The sequence below is a fragment of the Rhineura floridana genome, chromosome 3 (assembly GCF_030035675.1).
Source record: "Rhineura floridana isolate rRhiFlo1 chromosome 3, rRhiFlo1.hap2, whole genome shotgun sequence".
NCBI classification, from domain to species: Eukaryota; Metazoa; Chordata; class Lepidosauria; order Squamata; family Rhineuridae; genus Rhineura; species Rhineura floridana.
This window is the reverse complement of record NC_084482.1, coordinates 18074004-18096622: the sequence shown is the minus strand read 5'-3', so window position 1 is coordinate 18096622 and position 22619 is coordinate 18074004. Positions and strand designations below refer to the sequence as shown.

Genomic DNA, 22619 nt, shown 5'->3' with positions numbered 1-22619 from the left:
GGCTGCCAGAAGAAGCAGATCCCTGCCAGATCCCCACCTCTCAAGGGTTGTCTGCTGCTGCTTCAGCATTTTGGGAGGAGGGGTGTCATGCATTGGTTCAGGAAGGCCACGTCTCCTTGCCTTTATTGCTTCTTCAGTTGCTCTCAGCTTCTCAGGGTGTGCCCTCTGAGGAAGAAGAACAAAGCATGAATCCAAGAAAAAATGGAAGAGGAACTTCACAATTTAAACATAAATAGACAATGGACATTCTTTGAGGACCAGCATGACAAAGGCTTACCTCAAAATGTTTCTTCACATTGGATGAGGGGGAAACAGCTGATCTCAGATTTTTGATCCTTGGAAGGCAGTAATTGCATCGTACAACAACATTTTTCCCACTCTGGCTCACAAATGTACAAGCTTTCTCAAAGCCAAACCATGGTACTTGCTGTTCTGCAGATGCGGCTGTGGGCAACTGGCACTGCTTCATGCCCTCCTCCTCCTCGTGCACAGGGCCTCCTTTCTGAACCTCACTTTCTAGTTTTGCCTCCTCAGGATCAACAAGCTGTGACGCAAGTGGCCGCACTAACTGACTGCTGCTCTCAGCAGCAAAACCTGCAACAGGCGTCTCTGTAATAAACAAGAGATAATGCTCCTATATGGGTGAACTTCAGCTGTGATGTGCCCCCATCTCTTCCCCATGCTGCAAGATGCCCCAATCAGAGTGGAAGTAAGCAGGTCGATAGCACAATTAAAAGAGATCCTATTTGCTCACTGAATAACCCTGCCTGGGCCAGTCTAACCTACTATCTCACAGGGTTGTTGTGAGAACAAAATGAGACTAGGGTTCAAATTCCCACATAGCCATGAAGCTCACTGAGTGACCTTGGGCCAGTCACTGCCTCTCAGCCTCATGAAAACCCTATTCATAGGGTCACCATAAGTTGGAATCAACTTGAAGGCGGTACATATATTTTTTATTTTGAATATGATGATTATGATAATAAATATGCAGCATTTGAAATTAATTCTGTATGAGAAGCATTCCATGCCAAGCTTGGAAAACCAAGGATGAGGTATAAAATGTAGACAAAAATACTTTTGACAAAATGCCGTTTATATTTTATATATATGAGCCTGGGTAGGGAACATTTAATCTAGCCTACTTGCTTTCAGCAAGCAGGGTTAAGTGCCTTCAGGCTAGGGCAGTCACCAGAAGGCCACAGCAGAGACAAAGGAGCCTAGTGTTGTGGAGATGTTAGATGGGAGCTTTGGGGAGTAAAGATGGAGGCTCCTGAAGGCTGCAATTCTAAACACACTTACTAAGGGATTAAGCCCCATAGAACTCAACAGGACTGACTTCTAAGTAGATATAGTTTGGACTGTGCTGTTGGTAAACCTTGACTAGGGTTCTGCTGCAAAGACATCCATATCCAAGCAGGGTTGGCAACCCCCTGCCTGGAATACCCTGCCCTTATCTTTTAATGTGGCTGCTCCAAATGTTTTTACAGATTTGACCTTTTACTTCAGAAAGAGGTCTGAAAAATGAGTAAGAGTAAGAAGTATCTTTTAAAATTGTTCTTTTCAATTCACTCTTGAATGAACATCATACCTAGGGCAGATCCACACCATTCCTTTAAAGCACATTCAACACCCATTTGAAGCACATGAATCCCACCACAGAATCATGGGAACTGCAGTTTGTTAAGAGTGGTGAGAACTATAACTGTGAGGGGGAAATGACACTTCCCAGAATTCTTTAGGGGAAGTCATGCGCTTTAAATGCGAGTTGGATGTGCTTTACACATATTGTGTGAATCCGCTTAATAAATTTTGCCTGCATGTAAATTGTTTTAATTAATTTTTCAAAATGAAAATAAGCTATAAAGTGTAGTGGGTGACCATGGGCTACTCACCATTTCTCAGCCTATCTGCCCCTCAGGATGAAAACAATGGAGAACCATGACTACCCCAAGGCATACTTAAAATGTAAAGGAAGTATTGTACAACCATAGTATGCAATTGGATACTTATAGGGACACAGCATGACAAAACTGGGTGGAAGTAAAAGTTCTACACTTAGGAAAAAGAAACCAAATGCACAGTTATAAGATGGGGGATACTTGGCTCAGCAGTACGACATGCAAGAAGGATCTTGGAATTGTTGTTGATCACAAGCTGAATATGAGCCAACAGTGTGATGTGGCTGCTAAAAAGGCAAATGCTATATCAGGCCGCATTAACAGAAGTATAGTTTCCAAATCATGTGAAGTATTAGTTCCCCTCTATTCAGCACTGGTTAGGCCTCATCTTGAGTGCTGTGTCCAGTTCTGGTCTCTGCACTTCAAGAAGGATGCAGACAAACTGGAACAGGTTCAAAAGAGGGCAACAAGGATGATCAGGGGACTGGAAACAACGCCCTATGAGGAGAGACTGAAGGAACTGGGCATATTTAACCTGGAGAAGAGAAGACTGAGGGGAGATATGATAGCACTCTTCAAGTATTTGAAAGGTTGCCACACAGAGGAGGGCCGGGATCTCTTCTCAATGATTCCAGAGTGCAGGACACAGAATAATGGGCTCAAGTTGCAAGAAGCCAGATTTCGACTGGACATCAGGAAAAGCTTCCTAACTGTTAGAGCCATACAACAATGGAACTAATTACTAGAGAGGTAGTGGGATCTCTGACACTGGAGGCATTCAAGAGGCAGCTGGACAGCCATCTGTCGGGAATGCTTTGATTTGGATTCCTGCATTGAGCAGGGGGTTGGACTTGATGGCCTTATAGGCCCCTTCCAACTCTACTATTCTATGATTCTATGAAAATATTTATATAAGCATGACTATCAAATATGTTTATTTATATAACCTGTAAAGATATTTATAGTGCAATCCTATGTTTGTTTACTCAGAAGCAAGTCCCAATGTATTCAATGGGGCTTACTCAACCAGGGAAAACTGCAGCCTCAAGTGATAAGGAACTTGTTCTTTTAACAAGTCCTTTAAGTTGAGAGCTTATCCCAGTCTGCGTCTGTGTTGAAATTGCTTTTTAATATGTTTTTAAATTTTTTCTTAAAAAAAATGTTTTTAAAGCTTTTAAAAATGTTTTTAAAGATGTTTTGTTTTAATATATTTTAAAGTCTGTTTTTATGATTTTTAAAGTGTTTTTAGTGCTTTTGTTTGCTGCCCTGGGCTCCTACTGGGAGGAGGGTGGGATATAAATAAAATAATAAAAATAAATAAATAAACTTCATTCATTTTTTAAAAAAATGAGTATTAGTTTCCTACATAATAAAAACTGTGATAAACCCTGCCTAATTTCTTTAAAAATAGGGTTGGAGGGAGAGAGATTTAAAACACCAACACAAGTCTGCACTTTACTCACAATCATGAAAGGGCGGGGTTGCAGTCAGAGCTTTGAAAAGTTACTTTAAACTACAACTCCCATCAGCCCCAGCCAGCATGGCCACTGGATTGGGCTGATGGGAGTTGTAGCTAGAGCATGATCTGTTTAAAAAAAAGTTGTGCAGGGGGGGTTACGTTTTGGTGTATATCTCGGGAATTAGACCACCTAGAAACTTTTTTTTAATTGAAGCGGAGAGTCCAGAGAGTAAGGGGTGGTAGCCAGAGAGCCGGAGCCCCCCCCAAAACCAGAGACTCCAGCCGAAAACACACACACCGGGGCACACACACACACAAATCATCGTCACTCACCTCCACAGCTCTTTGCCATTCTGCCTTCCTTGCCCTGGCTTTTTCCTCCGGCGTCCATTTTTTCCTCTCAGAGTCAGACGCTAGCAGGCTCCCCCTGCCTATTCATCTCTTCCCTCGTGCCTCCTAACACAGATCATGAGGGAAGAGACAGTCTGCGCAGAGGTCCAATCAGTGTGAGGCACATGTCTTGTGTTAACCAATCACAGCCAGGAGCTGACTTCCCCTTGTTCCCGCCCCCAAGTAACGTCCAACCTAACGTGGAAACGTTACAGTTGAAGCTGAAAAGTACGGAAATTACTATTCGTTCCGTTACTTGCCAAATGTAATGGAATTACCCACTCGTTAATTAAAATTGTAACGAATTAAAAGTAACTCGTTAAAAATAACGAGTTACTTCCAAGCTCTGGGCTAGGCCAGATTTTAATCTAAGGGCCGCCGACGGGGCACACCTGGGGACGCCATAGATTTGTCTAAGGAAAATGGAAAGAACTGCCTCTATAGAAGGGTTGTAGGCGCCGATCCATAGAGGTGCTCCATATAAAAGTTGGGGAATTATTTTGGATTTAAAGACCTTTAAAGCTGCTGGAATATATTGTCCTCCTTTAGTATAGAAAAATCTTAGGATGCCCCTGGTTGCGTTCCGTGCAGTTAGGATGGCCGCTCCGATATGAGGAGACCAGGACAATGATGAATGAAACAGTATGCCAAGGTATTTGAATTGGGTAACCTGGGCGATTTTGTGGGCGTTGATTGTCCATTCAGAGACAGAAGAGTGTTTGGCAAAGACTAAAATTCTCTCCCCCCGCCTGCCCTCCTAAATGGTTTAAAAGTAAAATAGCTCACTTTTACATGTTTAACGTTTTGCTTTTTTTAAAAAAAGAAATGAAATCCTACCTAGCCTAAACGAAGTTATTTATTTTAAAAACAATATCAAACGTTATTTTATTTTGGTGATTTTTCCCATCAGTGAGAGGGCACTTCCGGTGCTCTTCTGGATCACGCGACGCCTCAGCTGAGGCTTCCCAGCAGGCAGGTAGGAGACTCAGCGCGCTCTTTCCTCCCTACCTGGGAGAAATGGGAATGGGGGCAATTTGGGGGAGCAGTGAGTAACCTAGCAAGAAAAGCCGGTGGAAGAAAATAATCGTTACACGTTCCTCTTTTGCGTAGATGGAGCCTGTACTAATTGACAGGTTGCCTGCCCGTTTATTATTATTGAGACGGGAGTTAGAGCAAAGCCACACACCTTTTCCTCAGTCCAAACCAGCGGTACTGGTTTTTTTAAAAAGGCAAGCAGTAAAGAAAATGCATGTACCAAAATATAGAAAATAGAGTGGGAAGGAACAAGACCTTTTAAAAAGGGGGATTGACTGGAGAGACTATGGAGGTTAGAGGAAATGAAAGGCAGGTGGAGGATCTGTAGGGTAGAACCAGGACAATAAATAGCCACTGTACTTGTATCAGCTAGAAGGTATTTGGACAGTAACCAGGATGATTTTAGTTCAAAGCTTCACACTGCTATAAAAGTTTCTTAGTGATCTTGTGCCAGTCACTGTCTCTCTCTCAATTAAATGCACTTCAAAGGGTTGTGAGAATAAAATGGACATGAAGGAGAACTATTTATGCCTTCTGGAGTTCCTTGGAGGAAAGTGAGCCAATAAATATATAGGTTTGGTAAATGTCTGTTGCAACAGAAACATATTGTTATTAATGCAAATATGGAAACATGCAAATTATTATTATGCAAATACAAAGCAGCTGTAACATAGAAAAGTTTTTTTTAATTGCATGATCTGTAGATGTGGTTGTAGCTTACTTTGCTAGGGTGGAATACAAAATAAATAATGGCAAATTCTTCTACATGTCTGCTTGTAAGTAATTCCTAGGTAAGTGCATAAGATTGCATCCTAAGGCAGAAAATGTAAATGGGCAGGGAAGGTAATACATAGGTAGAGAGATGCAGATTAATAGTTTGTTTGAAAGGGGGGAAACAGTCTGAAAGAGGAGGTATCCAGCTACCAAAGGTAAAATGCATGATCTTGGAAAAGAACAGTCTGGAATGTTAAAGCCCCATTGCAAGGTACAGTAGGCACATAGCCAGTCTAAACATTTGGGAGGCACCAAAAAGCGTAGGGAAGCCAGAAAAAAGTAATACATTTAATTATTTTTAATACATATTAGGGGCAGAAAAAAATTAGGGGGATGGGGACCAGTAACCTCCTCCAGCCGAAGCCCCTGGCTACTGGCCTGGGCTACAGTAACTTAGAAAGTCATAGGGTACAGTGATGTTCTATATAGCCCATTAAACATAGTTGTCTTGTGGAGAAGGTATTGAAGAAGAAAGGCAGTGTACAAATGTTTTATGTAAGTAAATAAAAATACTAGCTCTTACGTCCAAATAAACAAACATGGGATTATTGTTTATATATATATAAACAGCACTGTAACACTGCTTCTGAGATTTGGCATCTGGGAAGAGGAGGCAGAAGTGATTATTTTACAAGCTGCTCTCCCCTTCCACTTCTATGTCTTTCACCACTTTCATCACAGCCAGCAAAAAGTTAAAACACAGAGAGGAAAAGAAATGCTGGCTGTTACTCATTCGCATTTGGTAAATTGCCTGTTAACTAATAGTAAATGTTGGAGTTAAAAGCAAGTGAAAATGGGGATAGGGAGGAAGAAAAAACAAACAAGACTCGGCATTTCCTTGTTGCTGTAAATGCATGCTTATTACATTTATAGTTTCCACCAATAAGATCAGAGCAGGACTATAGCTTCACATCAACCCTGTGAAGTATTGTTAGGCTGTGAGAGAGCATGTGACTTGCCTATCAGAGTGAGCTGCACAACTGTATGGGATTTAATGTTTGGATTTCCAATCCCATCCTGCTAGCAGAAAAGCACTCCTGAGGTATAGAGCCTGATCTGTCATTTTGGGATGGGTGGCTCGGTGGGATTGTTATATGAAATCCTTTGCTCACTGTCTCCCTGTATATAACATGCTGCCTCCCACTTACCTTTGCCTCTCTTCTCTTTTGTACTTTCATCTGCTTGTGTGGTGTTCCTGTTGTTCAGATCTTGTAAGTTCAGGTCTGTGGCTTCCTTGATGTCGGAGAGCCCACTACCTACCTAGCTCTCTAAGGTAATTGGTTCCATTGCTGTATGGCTCTAATAGTTAGGAAGTTTTGCTGATGTTTAGTTGAAATCTGGCTTCCAGCATTATTGAGCCCATTATACCATGTCCTGCACTCTGAGACGATCAAGAAGAGATCCCGGCCCTACTCTGTGTGACAACCTTTCATGTATTTGAAGAGTGCTATCATATCTCCCCTTAGTCTGCTCTTCTCCAGGCTAAACATGCCCAGTTCTTTCAATCTCTCCTCATAGGACTTTGTTTCCTGTCTCCTGATTATCCTCGTTACCCTCCTCTGAACCCGTTCTAGTTTGCTGTATCTTTCTTAAAGTGTGGTGTCAAGAACCGGACGCAGTACTCAAGATGAAGCCTAACCAGTGCTGAATAAAGGAGAACTAGTACTTCACTCACTTTGTTAATGCAGCCTAAAATAGCATTTGCTTTTTTTGCAGCCACATCACACTGTTGGCTCATATTCAATTTGTGATCAACAACAATCCCAAGATCCTTCTTGCATGTAGTATTGCTGAGCCAAGTATCCCCCATCTTAATAACTGCGTTTGGTTTCTTTTTCCTAGGTGTAGAACTTTGCACTTATCCCTGTTAAATTTCATTCTGCTGTTTTTAGCCCAATGCTCCAGCCTATTAAGATCCCTTTGAATTTTGTTTCTGTCTTCCAGGGAATTAGGTATTCCTCCCAATTTTGCATCATCTACAAGCTTGATAAGCATTCCCTGCCCCTCCTCATCCAAGTCATGAATAAAAATGTTGAAGAGCACTGGGTCCAAGACCAAGCCCTATAGTAGCCCGCTAGTTACCCCCCCCAGGTTGAGAAGAAACCATTGATTAGCACTCTGAATTTATTTTATTTTTATTTTATTTAGTTTAATTTATATACCGCCCTAAGCCCGAAGGCTCTCTGGGCGGTGTACAAAAAGATAAAAAACAAGCAATATATAAATACAATAAATACAATAAATAATAATAATAAAAAAAAACAATAACGAACCAAACAACATCCAAAATACGGAAATGCTGTTTAAAATACACTTTAAAATGCCTGGGAGTATAAAAAGGTTTTCACCTGGCGCCGAAAAGATAGTAGCGTCGGCACCAGGCACACCTCATCAGGGACACTGTTCCACAGTTCGGGGGCCACTACTGAAAAGGCCCTGGTTCTAGTCATCACCCTCCGAGCCTCTCGATGGGATGGTACTCGGAGGAGGGCCTTAGATGTTGAGCATAGTGTACGGGTAGGTTCATATTGGGAGAGGCGTTCCACCAGGTATTGTGGTCCCATGCCGTGTAGGGCTTTATAGGTCAAAACCAGCACTTTGAATCTAGCCCGGAAACAAATAGGAAGCCAGTGCAGATGGGCCAGAACAGGTGTTATATGAGCGGACCTTCTGGTCCGCGTCAACAATCTGGCCGCTGTATTCTGGACTAGCTGTAGTTTCCGAACAGTCTTCAAGGGCAGCCCCACGTAGACCGCGTTGCAGTAGTCCAATCTAGAAGTTACCAGAGCATGAACAACTGAAGCGAGGTCGTCACTGTCCAGATAGGAACGTAGCTGGGCTACCAATCGAAGATGGTACAAAAGCATTCCGTGCCACCGAGGCCACCTGGGCCTCAAGAGACAGGGAAGGATCGAAAAGAACTCCCAAGCTACGAACCTGTTCCTTCAAGGGGAGTGTAACCCCATCAAGAACAGGATGAACATCCACCATCTGAATATGATTGTGTAGCCAACTGAGGATCCACCCAATAGCTGTTCCATCCAGTCCACATTCAGCTAGCTTGCTAATCAGAATATCATGTGGCATTTTGTCAAAAGCTTTGCTAAAGTTGAAATATATTGTGTCCACAGCATTCCCACAGTCTATCAGGGAGGTTTGTTGTTGTTGTTATGTGCCTTCAAATCGATTATAACTTATGGCGACCCTATGAATCAGTGACCTCCAAGAGCATCTGTCATGAACCACCCTGTCCAGATCCTGTAAGTTCAGGTGTGTGGCTTCCTTTATGGAATCAATCCATCTCTTGTTTGGCCTTCCTCTTTTTCTATTCCCTTCTGTTTTTCGCAGCATTATTGTCTTTTCTAGTGAATCATGTCTTCTCATGATGTGTCCAAAGTATGATAACCTCAGTTTCATCATTTTAGCTTCTAGTGATAGTTCTGGTTTAATTTGTTCTGACACCCAATTATTTGTCTGTTTTGCCTAGAAGGCCCTCCCTTGTCCTTAACATGGCTGCAACCATATCTACTCAGAAGTAAGTCCTATTGAGTTTTATGGGGCTTAGTTCCTTAATAAGCATGCTTACAGTTGCTGCCTTCAGGGGCATCCATCTGTGCTCCCATCTAACATCTCTGCAACACTGAGCTTCTTTCTTCCAATAATGGCCTGGCCTGAGGGCACGTAAACCCTTCTTGCCAGAAGCAAGTAAGCTAGATTAAATGTTCCCTAAAGGCGTTGAACTGTGACCTGGCAGACCAGGGTTTGCATCCCCACACAGCCATGAAGCTCACTGGGTGACCTTGGGCCAGTCACTGCCTCTCAGACTCAGAGGAAGGCAATAGTAAACCACCTCTGTCTGAATACTGCTTACCATGAAGACCCTATCTGGGATCAACTTGAAGGCAGTCCATTTCCATTTTGCATCACCCTAAGCTTGTGAGAAAGAATGACCTTGTCACTTCAGATGGACCTAGGAACACCCTATTTTAGGTAAGATTTCTATTTTAATCTCCAGAGAATTTTTTTTGAATGATATGCTCCAAGCAACTGTGGTTGATACAATGTATCACGTTAATGACGTCACTAGGGCCCGCCCCGTGACATCACTAGGGCCCGCCCCGTGATGTCACTAGGGCCCACCCCGTGATGTCACTAGGGCCCACCCCCATTTTCTCAGGTTTTTGAATGGTTCCGACCTGGCAACCCTAATAGGGGCGTATAAAAGACTTTGCTGTCCTGTCCCGCTCGTAAAATTCAGCAACAACAGATGTTGTTGTCCTGATTTTTTGGATGAGCTTCAGTTGGTACAGCTTGAGGACGTTGACAAGGTGCTTGGGTTGGTGCGTGCAACCACTTCTAAGTTGGACCCTTGCCCCTCTTGACTAATAAAAGCTAGCAGGCATGGAACAGCCGGCTGGGCCAGGGAAGTGATAAATGCCTCATTGGGAGAGGGACAGAGCTTGGAAAAGTTACTTTTTTGAACTACAACTCCCATCAGCCCCAGCCAGCATGGTCGCTGGATTGGGCTGATGGGAGTTGTAGTTCAAAAAAGTAACTTTTCCAAGCTCTGGAGAGGGAGTGGTCCCTAGCTGCCTGAAAGAGGCGGTGGTAAGATCACTTCTGAAGAAACTGTCCTTGGACCCAGAAAATCTTAACAATTACAGGCCGGTAGCAAATGTCCCATTCCTGGACAATGTCCTCGAACAAGTGGTTGCCAGCCAGCTCCAGACACTCTTGGATGACACCAATTATCTAGATACATTTCAATCAGGTTTCAGGCCTGGTTTTGGTACAGAGACAGCCTTGGTCGCCCTGTATGATGACCTTTGTCGGGAGAAAGACAGGGGGAGTGTGACTCTGTTGATTCTCCTTGATTTCTCAGCGGCTTTTGATACCATCGACCATGGTATCCTTCTGGGGAGACTCGCTGATTTGGGAGTTGGTGGCACTGCTTGGCAGTGGTTCCGCTCCTACTTGGCAGGTCGTCTCCAGAAGGTAGTGCTTGGGGAGCACTGCTTGACACCCTGGGTACTCCAGTATGGGGTTCCACAGGGGTCAGTTTTGTCCCCCATGCTTTTTAACATCTATATGAAGCCCCTGGGTGCAGTCATCAGGAGTTTTGGAGTGCATTGCCATCAGTATGCTGATGACACACAGCTCTACTTCTCCTTTTCATCTTTTTCAGGTGAGGCTGTCAATGTACTGAACCGTTGCCTGGCTGCGACAATGGACTGGATGAGAGCTAATAAACTGAGGCTTAATCCAGACAAGACCAAGATGCTGTTAGTGGGAGGTTCTCCCGACCAGATGGTGGATGTTCAACCTGTTCTGGACGGGGTTACACTCCCCCTGAAGGAGCAGGTTTGTAGTTTGGGAGTTCTTTTAGAACCTTCACTGTCACTTGAGGATCAAGTAGCCTCAGTGGCACGGAGTGCCTTTTACCAACTTCGTTTGGTGGCCCAACTTCGCCCCTATCTGGATAGGGATGACCTCGCTTCAGTTGTCCATGCTCTGGTAACCTCTAAACTAGATTACTGCAATGTGCTCTACGTGGGGCTGCCTTTGAAGACGGTTTGGAAACTGCAGCTCGTGCAAAATGCAGCGGCCAGATTGATAACATGGACAAGGCGGTCCGAACATATAACACCGATTCTGGCCCGCTTGCATTGGCTGCCTATATGTTTCCGGGCCCAGTTCAAGGTGCTGGTTTTAACCTATAAAGCCTTATATGGCGCGGGACCACGATACCTGATGGAACGCCTCTCCCGATATGAACCTACCCATACGCTACGCTCAGCATCGAAGGCCCTCCTCCGGGTGCCTACTCAGAGGGAGGCTCGGAGGGTGGCGACAAGAAAGAGGGCCTTCTCAGTGGCAGCCCCCGAATTATGGAATAGTCTTCCTGATGAGGTACGCCTGGCGCCGACATTACTATCTTTTCGGCGCCAGGTTAAAACTTTCCTCTTTTCCCAGGCATTTTAGTATGTGTAAAAATGTTTATGTTTTTAAATTTAAATTTTAAGCTTTTAAAAAACTGTTTTAAATATGTGTTTCATTGTATTTTATGCTGATTGTTGTGAACCGCCCAGGGAGCTTTGGCTATGGGCGGTATATAAATTTAATAAAATGAAATGAAAATGTTCATGTTGGAGGAATAAAGTTGGAAAGTAAATGTTGATGGAAGATACAGAAATGGTATAGTAGGGTAAACAGAAGCAGAAGCCATTTTTAACACGTCTTACCGGAAGCGCGTCTTACCGGAAGTCCTTGTTAGTTAGTTAGAACTAGGTATGCCTTTCTATCTACTATGTATTTCTATAAATAAAGTAGCTTTTCTTATTTTACTAAGTCTTAAGTCTCAGTGATTCTGATGCAGGGTAAAAGCCTGCTTTCTTAGGTAAACGCACACACACACTGGCACACTCGCATTTCAGACCGCTGTTACTCTCTGCTTAACAGATTTACACCACAACAAGAGTTATGGGCCCAGCAACTTAAGTTGAATTACAAGTTGTGCCTAGAAGCTATAAAAGGCTACGTGCTGTGTGTGATTTACAAAGGAGACTTTAAGTTAGAAAGAAAAGCAGAACAAAAGATAGGAAAGGATGTCTGAAATATCAACGCTTGAGAGAAGCATCCCAAGGCTTGAAAAGGATAATTTTGCAGTGTGGAATTTGTGGTTCACAGCGCTCCTTGAAGGGGAAGATTTAAACGGAATTCTGACTGATCCTGAACCCTCGGCGGAGGATGAGACTGCTACAGCTTCCTGGAGACATAAGCATGCAAAAGTGAAATATCTGCTTATTTCTGCACTATCAGATGAGGCACTAATGTTTGCGTAGGATGTAACACTGTAAAACAAATGTGATAGAAACTACAAGAAATATACGATAGGAAAGCAAAGAACCACAGCATGTACCTTTACAAGTTGTTTTCTCTGAAGGAGACTGCTGAGAGAGGCAGCCTGAATGCGCATGTTCAAAAGTTTACAGAGCTCCTTGCTAAACTTGAGAGATGTGGGAAAGATCTAGCTGATGATATGAAAAAGGCACTGCTCTTGAGCTCTCTTCATCAGCGTCATAGATTAATTTGCTGTGTGCTAGAAAATTCTGACCAAAACATGAGTCAGATTATATCATATTTAAAAGACCAAGATTTTAAGGAGAGACAGGAACTAAAAACTGTGTCGGAGCAAGCAAACTTCACTATGGGCAGAAACAAACAAAGGGTAGCGACATGAGTCATCGCCCAAATCCACAAAAGGGCATAGACAAACACAGCAACAGGGGTTTTATATGCAAAACTCCAAAGCAGACAGCAGCAAGGCCTGACTTTAAACAAAGGCAAACTGAAGTGAGAGAAGCCCCTAGGCAGAGAAAGCCAAAAACAGAGGCTTCTAGTTACCATGTGTCTGATGAGAGGAAAGATGATTTTACAAACAGATTTTTAGTTGATTCAGGATGTGCAAGCCATCTAATAAAAGATAAACATTTGTTTAAGTATTTTAAAGACTTTACTCAAGAAATAAAGACTGCATCCAGAGATATATATTTTTGTCAAGGAATAGATACAGTAGAATTGCTTTGCAGAATGCCAGATGTCCAGAGACTGCTTGAACTTAAAGACTACCTATATGTTCCAGATTTTAAAGACAACTTAATAAGTGCTACTAAAATAATGGAATTAGGAGGTGAACTTTATATGAGTGGAGAATTTTGCCACATTCTAGATGAAGGAGAAATTTGTTGCACTGCAAAATTGAAAGATGGACTTTTACATTTAGAATATCTTGAAGCTATGCATGCAATGTGGTCAAGGAAACCTGTAACTCTGAATGTTTGCATATTTGGCATAGAAGAATGGGACACACAGCTTGGCCAGAGTTACTGCTCTAGAAAAAGAGAAATTGGCAAGAGGCATTAAAATAGGACAGTGCAAATGTACAGAAAATTGTGAGTGCTGTATTAAGACAAAGTGTGAAACCAAAATTTGCTAAGAAAAGTGAGAGGAAAACCAAAAGGGCTCTAGAATTAATTCACATTGATCTTTGTGGGCCAATGAAAGTGCCATCCCAGGGTAGAAATGTATACATGCTGACTTTTATAGATGACTACTCCAGGTATACTACAATGTACTTGCTAAAAGAGAAAAGTCAAGTACTTCAAAAATTGAAGGACTATGTCAGGATTGTGTCCAACAAATTTGGCAGAAAGCCACAGGTCGTAAAATCTGACAATGGAGAATATGTGTCCAGGGCTATGCAAGACTTTCTCTGTGAGGAAGGCACAGAGCACCAGACTACAGTTGTCTACAACCCAGGGGCTGTAGGACACATGAACTGGACTCTTGGACAAATGATTCTTTCCTTGCTGGAAGATGTACAGTTACCAAAGACGTACTGGGGAGAAGCTGCAGTTACTGCACCTACCTGCAGAACCAACTTCCTTTATCTGCAACCAACAAAACACCATTTGAACTATGGCACGATAGGACACCAAGCGTGTCTCACCTTCGTGTGTTCAGGTGCAAGGCCTTTGTGCACATCACAAAACAAAAGAGGTCAAAACTTGACAACACTGCCAGGGAAGCAATATTCATTGGATATTCTTCAACGCAAAGGAGATACAGAGTAATAGATCCCAAAACTAGCGAAGTTGGACTATACAGAGCTGTCCATTTTGATGAAAGAAAGTGCGCACACTGACCAGAAGGGGCGCTGCACCAAACAGATGACGGCAAAATGGAAGAAGCGGAGTTATTCTTCTACCACAGCAGGTATAACAATAATATACCTGCAGAGGAAGGAGAGGAATCTGAGCCAGAAGAGGCATCAGAGCCAGAAGGGGCAGCCGAAGCACCAGCACTCAGACACTCTGAATGCACCAACAGAGGTGTACCACCAGAGAGACTTGCTTACCTCATGAGAGATGAACTTCCAAAACCAGAGACCTAGAAGAGATTGAAGCCTTACCCAAAGCTGAAGCTGAGAGGTAGAGGCAACCAGCCAAGGAAGAGCTGGAAGCTCTACACAAAAATAAAACTTGGACACTGACCAAGCTTCCTCGAGAAAGGAAAGCTGCAGGCTACAAGAGGAAATTCAAGAAAAAGCCAAATGCTAAAGGAAATGCTGGGATACAAGACAAGTCATCAGAAAATGTCTGTATATCAGTACTGCTACCAAGCCAGATGTGGTAGCAGTGGGATACCTGTGCTGAAAAACCAGCTCGCCAAACAAAAGGGACTGGGAAGCAATCAAGGATGCAACAGACTCTTGGGAGTCAGAAGGTGTGAGTTCACGCACCAAGCACATAGACGTGAAGCACCTACCTACCGCAGAGGACTACTCAAGATGGAGTATTGTCGTTTTGTTTATTAATAATCTGTATATAGCCATTGGCTGTTACAAAAGTATTACAAGCATGTATACATAAAACAGAGAAAACTAACAACTCAAGATTAAAATAAGCAAAATTTAGGCATTATTTACAACAACTATTTTTGACATAGCTAGCTCTGAGCTTCTTTGCTGCCAGAGCAAAATTAGCAGTGGAAATTACTATGTGTGGCTGTACAGATGATAATAAAAAAATCACTTTCTGGGACCCGCTGAGATCATTATTCACATGGAACATTGGAAGTAGAAATTTTGCTCTTGGAAGAAGAAACATTGGGCAATCTAACATGTAGTGAATCAAATCTTCTAGCACCTTACACCCTGCTATACATAACCGTTCGGCATATGGGATACCAAGATATCTACCTTGTAAATACGCTGAGGGCATCACCTGAAATCTCAGTTCAGTATAGGCTCTTCGAAGAGGAGCCCTCGTCAATATATCCAGATAAATGGGCCATGCGTGGTTGGGTTTAATATGAGGGAACCATCTGGAAAAAGGCGAAGTAGCAATCACTGCTCTATCTTGTTGCGCATCGTAATCATAAATCTGATTTCGCAGTGCCTTTGAATTAAGGTTTCTGAGCAAGATAGGTGTTAGGAGATACTGTGCGCCTAGGGGAGAGAAATTCTTTGCCCAGCCCCCATTTTCCATCTGGTCCTCCCAACATAATTTAGCCAGGGAAGGTGAATCATCTGCAGAAAGTTTCTTCCAAAAGCGTAAAAACGCTAAGTCAATCCTGGCCATTAAGAAGGGGGAATTGAGTTCAGCTCTCACGTAGGCCGCCGGGGTGCCCTTAGGTAAGCCCAAAATTTGCTTGTAAAAAGTATTTTGAATTGACTCCAGGGCTAAACGCAATGAAGGGCCCCAAATCTCATAACCATAGATAATAGTAGGGAGAATTTTTGTTATATAAAGTTTGGACATAGGTCTCAGCAATTGACCTCCCTTAGAGTAGAATTTTTTTTTCAGTAGGCCGAGGGCCCTGAGTGCTCGTACTTTAATATGAGCTAATTGATGGGACCAAGACAATTTATTATTAATGTATATTCCCAGATATTTGAAGGTGGAAACCTGTTCTATAATGTGGCCGTTTAAATGCCAAGTGGTTTTAGATTTACTATATTTCCCACACACCATTATTTTAGATTTTGTATAGTTAATTTGCAGAGATTTTATTTATTTATTTATTTATTATTTAATTTAATTTAATTTATATACCTCCCTAAGCCCGAAGGCTCTCTGGGCGGTGTACATAAAATCACTATAAAATGGGAATCACTATAATCTTGTAGGCATAGGAGCATTTGTTTAAGACCAATCCTATTCTGCGATAGCAGGAGTAAATCATCTGCATAGAGTAGGACCGGGATCTTCCTCTCCTTGATCGATGGTGGGGAAAACGCAGGGGAAGCCATTACTGAGACAATATCATTAATAAAGAAGTTGAATAAGAATGGGGCCAATATACATCCCTGTTTGACTCCTTTTTTCATTGGGATCTTTTGTGATAGAACACCATTAAAACCAAGGCGAATTCTTATAACGGTGTCATAATGAAGAATTTGAAGAAGCCATAAAAGTCTTTTATCAATACCAGCGTTATCTAATTTCCTCCAGAGTAGGAGGCAATCAATTGAATCGAATGCAGCCGCAAAATCGATGAACACTAAATAAAGTGAGTGTGACGGTCCCTTTTTTACTTTCATAATAAAATGATGTAAAATAAACAATTGGTCAATCGTGCTAGCCCCTTCCCTAAATCCTGCCTGGACGTCAGATATGATGGTTTGTTCCCTATCCCAATCTAGGAGCTTATTTAAAAGATATCGCCCATAAAGCTTTGCAGCTACATCCCAAAGACTAATAGGTCTATAGTTGGACGGTATAGTAGGGTCGCCTTTTTTAAATATAGGAATCACTATAATCGTTCTCCAACCTTGGGGAATACATCCAGTTTCGTTGATTTTAGTGAATAAAAGTGCCAGGATAGGACGCCACCATAAAGAAAAAGCTTGGTATAAATCTGGTGGAATCATATCTTGGCCTGGGGCTTTCCCCGGACATAATGACATGATTAAATTGTCAATTTCGGCTCCAGTTACCGGGGGCCATAGTGGGCAATCTAAAGGGAGAGTAGGCGAACCCTGTCGCAGTGGGGATAAATCACCAAAAGTGGTTTGAAAATATGAAGTCCACGTTTCTGGAAGAATCAGAGGGATTGAGATAAATGATTTATCAGATAAATTACCATGGACCAAACTCCAGAACTCCCCCTGTTTGCCTTGAAGGGCTGCCAGGCCAAGGCGTTGCCAATATGAGGTAGTATAAGATAATCTTTTATATTTCAATAGATTATTATATTCTTTTTTAAGTTTTAAAAGTTTGGCTATGGCCGTTTCCGAATAATGGTATCTGGTAAAGCGTGTTTGGTAGCAAACTTGCTTCTTTTTGGCCAGGCAAAACTTATCATACCACGGCTTAATGCCAGGTCGTGCACTAGCTAAGTAAACATTAGATGTAGTAACTAGCGAATAAAGCTGTTTAATAATCTGTTCAAATATCTCCCTGATATCATTTGTCGGAAGGGAAGCTTTTTGGCATAAATCCATCAACATAGGGGACATTAGAATTGTTTTAACCTCTTCCAATAGTAAAGAGGACCACCTTCAGCGTTTCGGCCCCTGGTATACATCTAAATCAGGTAAAGTCTGGGGTTGAATCGGGTGACCGATTGAAAAGGACAGTTTCAGAATCAAAGGGAGGTGATCACTATCAGATCTGTCCTCGATGGCAAAGTTCTTTACAAAATCTAGCATTTGTGGGGAAACCAAAATATAGTCCACCACACTAGCTCCTCTTTTAGTAATAAAGGTGAAAAACCCTTTAGACAAGTCAAATTTTGAACCATTAAGACATAAAAGTTGTGCAGTGAGCAAAATCTTATATAAGGCATGCCCATTTTTATTTATCACCTTATCACATGAGATACGGGGAAGCAGTGACGGATCCCCTATAAATAAGTCTGAAGAATCTAGTGATCGCGGGAAACTAGAACCCATCCTAGCATTAAAATCTCCACCTATAATTAAGCTATACATGGGAAATTAATTCAATGAATTCAAGGAAATCCTGCCACGATTGGGTCCGTAGACTCGGACCATAAGGGGGAAAGTAGACGTTAATACATATGAAAGGATGCAAGGAATAATGCAATGGATCGGGTGGAGTTTTAGATATTATAATTAAGGCTTGGCAAATGTCAAGGGTCGAGCACAATACCTCAGATACTGAAACATTAAGCTCAGTAGAAATTAAGAACGCTAATCCTCCACTAGCACGGCCTTTCTGGGCCGAACGTTTAGCTGGCTTAGTCCAGCATTTAAATCCGTCTACAAACAGATATTGATCTTCTGTTAACCATGTCTCTTGGAGGCATAGGATGTCAAAATGTCGAAAAAAGGACAGTAGCTCTGGGTCTGTAGCTTTATTATTCCAGCCTGCTATGTTCCAAAATAGTAAGGTGGAAACTGATGGAGGAAAAGGAGCAAGGGGGTCAGCTGGGCCTGGCTGTGCTTCAGTACCATCCTCATGGGACAAAAAAATTCAATGATTTGAATCATCTAAAGGGTGAATTTGGTCTAATTCAGGTCTTATCACACTAACATTTGAAGTGGGCAAGTTACCCCCCTGAATGGGGAGCCGAGATGACTGGATGGGGTGAGAAATTAGTTCTATCTCATTTGGGGCCAGATATTGCCTTTCCGTCCAAGAAACAGAGGCTGGGACTCCTGATTGCGGTAAAGTAGAGACCATGGAAGGATTTTCATTAGGTCGAGGGAGAGAAGAAAGGGAGAGCTTTTGCAGTTGATGCAAGTCAGCCTTCAAACGGTCGAGTCTATTAATTATTTTTGTTTGCTCTTCTAAGGGTAGGTCTGAAAAAACTTCTATTAGTTGGAGGTCTTCCGACTCACGTGATTCATTATTTATATCATTAAGGGGACAGTGATGCTCTAAATCAGGCAATTGAATAGGGTCGACTGGGTCAGAGGAGAGATTAGTAAATTTGCTTATAGGTGTTCTTAATAGAGGTGGTCTAATCACCAATGGTAGAGGAGGAGCTACATTTTTAAAACAATGAACTATGAATAAACCGTTATCAGCCAGATATGATTTTAAGGCATAAAACTTCTTCGATACCTCTTTACTTCTAAAAGTTATTACTACTCTGGTCGTTCGTTGGTTACTAAAAAGAAATAAGATTCGACTTATATCCGAGGAAGCAATTTGTATTGGTAAGAGTGAGGTTAAATACTCACAAAACTGGAATTTATCAGGATAATGACCACGTTTCCTCAAAAAGTTGGGGTAGTTGAGGAGAACCACTTAATTTTGTTCTATGACTAAATTCATGTGGCACTTTGACATATCAGTTTCTATTACCTTTTGAAATACAGGTTTCTCAGTTGGCAAAGCTATAAACTTATTTCTTACTGGCGATCCAGCCTCCACATTTACATAAGGAGAATGAATTTGAGGAATATGGGGAAGGGTAGGAGGGGCACATTTTTTCAGGCGATCTGATCGCCTGGTAGCGTTAATTATAATGGGCTCCGAAAGAGGTGGCTTGCTAGAAGCTTGCGATGTTATAGAATCTAGTGCTTTCAAAATTTCAAATAAAGGCTTAAAAATTAATTTCTTATAAAAAGAGTGCTTAAAATTCTTCACATTCTTAGTTTTCTTAGATTTCCTCTCTTCTTTCTTGCGCTTCTTACATTTCTTTTGCTGGGCCGGTTGAATGACTGGATCGTCGCACTTTAACCGATCCTCCTTATTTAATTTATTTGTATCTGCCACTAGAAACAGTGGATTATTTGTCACAAGTTTTTTAGCTGTTAATGTCAAAGTCTTTAGGAGGGCGTTGCATTCCGCAAAAAAAGACTTCATTAAATTAAGTTCATCAAGGACCAATAATAATGGGCCCATGCTGCTGGCGAATGGTAAAGTTGGTGGAGGTTCCTCAGTCATCGTACTCTTATTTGAAAAAGGAGGTATAATAGGAGATGGAGGAGAAAATTGAGGTTGTAATGATTGCAGGCAGCTGGCTGGATTCCCTCTGATTAATGAGTCAGCGTCTGCCAACTCAACACTAAGAGGGGTAGAATACGAGTCCTCTCTCCGGGGAATAAATTCATCGATGTGGTTTATTGACCAGTCCATAATTAAAGGTGTCATCATGGTGGCAGATTCCGTCGATGGTCTTTTCAGATCCTGAGTATCGGAAGCGAGCTCATGCGAGAAAAATGAAGTAATTTTCGGCTGGAAGGCTCAATGGGATGGAGATTGAGGCTGTAACTGTTGGCTGTCGGCCAGCTCTCTACATCTTTGCCTTGTCAATACCATTTTAGTAAACCAGCTCACAAAAAGTAAACGTCAGTTAAAACTTTAATTGATGCTAAACAGCTGTTAGTTTATTTAGACTTTCCAAAATCAACTAATAAAAAGCTATTCCTTTGCCAAGATTTCGCAGTGGCAGAAGCTAGTATCATGCACAAGCTATTATCTTGCAAATAATAATAATAATAATAATAATAATAATTTATAAGTCGCCTATCTGGCCAATGGCCACTCTAGGCGACGTACAACTCAGTTAAAAATACATCATAATAAATACAGTACAACAATAAAACAGTAAAACAGTGACAGTTCAGAGTAGCAGGCAATTAGTCAAAAAGATTAACCCTCCCCGGAAGTCCCGAAGGCCTGTCTGAAAAGCCAGGTCTTCAAGGCCTGGCGGAATACATTCAGGGAAGGGGCATGGCGAAGATCATATGGGAGGGAGTTCCAGAGAGTGGGGGCCGCCACTGAGAAGGCCCTCTCTCTAGTCCCCACCAGCCAAGCTGTTTTAGTTGGTGGGACTGAGAGAAGGCCCTGTGTGGCTGATCTTGTCGGGCGGCATAATTGGTGGCGTTGGAGGCGCTCCATCAGATAAACTGGGCCGAGACCGTGTAGGGCTTTAAAGGTTAATACCAACACCTTGAATTGGGCCCGGAAAACAACTGGGAGCCAGTGCAGATCGAACAGCACTGGGGTGATGTGCTCCCGGCGACGACAGTTTGTAAGTAGTCGAGCCGCCACATTTTGTATAAGTTGTAGTTTCTGGACCGTTTTCAAGGGTAGCCCCACGTAGAGCGCATTACAGTAGTCCAAACGAGAGGTGACCAGGGCATGTACCACCAATGGGAGCTGATGAACAGGGAGGTAGGGTTGCAGTCTACGTATGAGGTGTAATTGATACCAAGCTGCCCAGCTCACTGCCGAAATCTGAGCCTCCATGGACAGCTTGGAATCAAGGACAACCCCTAGGCTGCGGACTTGGTCCTTTAGGGGCAGTTTCACCCCATTGAACATCAAGTCAATATCTCCCAACCTTCCCTTGTCCCCCACGAGTAGCACCTCGGTCTTATCAGGATTCAGCTTCAACCTGTTCCTTCCCATCCATCCACTCACGGATTCCAGGCACTTGGACATGGTCTCCACAGCCAACTCTGGTGAGGATTTAAACGAGAGATAGAGCTGAGTGTCATCTGCATACTGGTGACACTGCAGCCCAAATCTCCTAATGATAGTCCCCAGCAGCTTCATATAGATATTAAATAGCATGGGAGAGAGGATAGAGCCCTGTGGCACACCACAATTGAGAGGCCAAGGGTCTGAAACCTCCTCCCCCAATGCTACTTGTTGATGCCTATCGGAGAGAAAGGAGCAGAACCACTGCAGTACAGTGCCTCCTATTCCCAGTCCCTCCAGGCGATGTAGAAGGATACTGTGGTCGACAGTATCAAAAGCCACTGAGAGATCGAGGAGGACAAGAAAGGTGAATTCTCCCCTATCTAATGCCCTCCTCATATCATCCACCAGAGCGACCAAGGCTGTTTCAGTTCCATGTCCAGTCCTGAAACCCGATTGGTATGGATCCAAATAATCCATTTCATCCAAGTGTGCCGACAGCTGATTAGCCACCACTCGCTCAATGACATTGCCTAGAAATGGTAAATTTGAAATAGGGCAAAAGTTATTCAAAACTTGGGGATCCAAGGAGGGCTTCTTTAAGATGGGCTTCACGACTGCCTCCTTGAGGGCTAATGGCATTACACCCTCCTCTAGGGATGCATTAACCACCGCCTTAATCCCCTCGCCCAATTTCTCTCTGCAGCTCACAAGAAGCCACGACGGGCAAGGATCATTTAGACATGTGGTAGGCTTTACAGTTGAGAGCACCTTGTCCACATCCTCAGAAGGGAGAGGCCGAAACAGATCCCATTTAACCGGCTTGCAACTGGCCAACTCTGGTTCATCCACTGTATCCATGGCGTACGGGATCAAGTTCCGTAAGTGTTCGATTTTATCAGCAAAAAGAGATTGAGACCAGGAAAGCCCGCAGAAAAGAAGGTAATATATCAAGCTTATCAGTCCAGCTGGGTTTAAATGACGATTTACTGGTCTCAAGGGTTGAGTATTACTTGAGGTTAAACCCGTTCAAAGGGAAAGAGTTATTTATCATGAAAGGAAGAGAAATAAAAATAGCTTCTTACAGGAGTCAGCTTGATAGGGCTGGGAGCGCGGCCGCCATCTTCCTAGCCCTGCAGCTATCACCTCGAGTAT

General features: G+C 42.7%; 1 protein-coding gene across 1 annotated transcript in view; it reads left to right on the top strand.

The window, feature by feature from the left end:
• The first annotated feature begins 6582 nt into the window (after positions 1–6582).
• Positions 6583–22619, top strand: part of B4GALNT1 (beta-1,4-N-acetyl-galactosaminyltransferase 1) — a 45009-nt gene continuing 28972 nt past the window's right edge. Inside the window, exons 1-2 of the mRNA XM_061614696.1 lie at positions 6583–6601; positions 22171–22406. The gene's annotated coding sequence lies outside the window, so the exon portion shown is untranslated. The remainder of the gene's footprint in view (positions 6602–22170; positions 22407–22619) is intronic.